Consider the following 1,335-nt stretch of genomic DNA (forward strand, 5'->3'; position numbering starts at 1 on the left):
TAAATGGATAAAGAACAGAAAAATCCATCTTGTTTCCAATTCCTGGAATTCATTTCAATATAAACATCAGTAGTTTTATGAGAGTGTCAGACTCTGTCCACACATCCTGAACACTTATACTTCCTGCACCCAGTCATAACTCCCACCAGATTCTAAGGTCCACAAAGTAATTCTTTTCACTTTCCACACAGGAAGAAGCTGAGAGTCAGAAAGATTAAGTATTTTACTGGAAATACTGGGCTGAGAATAATGGCTCATATCTGAACATAATAGTTTGAAACCAACCCAGGTTGATGTATCCATTATGCTTTTATCTCCAGTTAACCAGAAGAAAGCAAGAATTGAGTGTTTCCAGTGGTAGAGCTAAAATGCCACCAGACTTGAATGGGAAAACTAAAGGATAGTTTCAATATGATGATTTTTAAATACCAATTCTGTCCCATACATAATCCAGACAGCACGCACACTCTCTCTCTCTATCTCTCTCTCTCTCCTTAAAAAAGATGTTACTACGGAAATCCAAATAGTTTTTTGTAAGTTTTATTTTTAGCCTTAGTGAGGTTTGACTTGATAGTTTCTATCTTGATGAGCCACAACTTAGAACTTGGTATAATTATACCCATGTCTGTATTCAGAGAAACATTCTCCTAGTTAAGTCCTCCTTTTCCAGCAATGATAAGTTTTCTCTTCTTGGCCCAGTTTCTTCTTTTGGGACTCAATATCTTAGACTTTACTATCTTGCATGGTCTATAAGTTCTTTGATCCAGTAGATCTCAGCCATCCTAATAAGAAGGAGTATAGGTGGTAACTACTGTACTGGACAGAACCTGGTTTGGGAAAATGTTCTAGGTTCACCATTCAGGGGCAGTTTTTAGTACTCATCCATAATCTCTTTGTCTTCAGAATTGGAAACTTGTTAGGTCCAGGAATTCAGGGGAAGCACACACTGTGTGCTATTTCATACTTTTTTTAATTTAATGACAGCTTCCACCTATTGTGTACATTAAGCATTGTGTAAAAAGAAAGATTGCCCCAAGAGACAGAAGCACTTTAATAAATTCTGCTCTCAAAACACAGGAGGAGGAAAAGAAGCTCTGAAGGAGACATATAGCCTAGAAGCCTAGAAGCCTTGAGTTCTTAGAAACTCAAGCTGCCTTTTATCTTACCTTCAACAAAGAAAGTCAGAGACTGCAGTGGCTTGTAAGCTCCATTTATATTCCTGAGCATGGGGCTCCCTTCCCCTTTGCCCTTCTAATCCTTTACATCCGGGCAGGTGGGAAGATGTAACAAGAATGCTTAGAGTTTGAGCCTGGGATTAAAAACTTCATTTTGTGA

The sequence above is a fragment of the Dipodomys spectabilis genome, unplaced genomic scaffold (genome assembly GCF_019054845.1).
Source record: "Dipodomys spectabilis isolate Male_0828 unplaced genomic scaffold, ASM1905484v1 ptg000142l, whole genome shotgun sequence".
In the NCBI taxonomy this organism is placed as follows: domain Eukaryota; kingdom Metazoa; phylum Chordata; class Mammalia; order Rodentia; family Heteromyidae; genus Dipodomys; species Dipodomys spectabilis.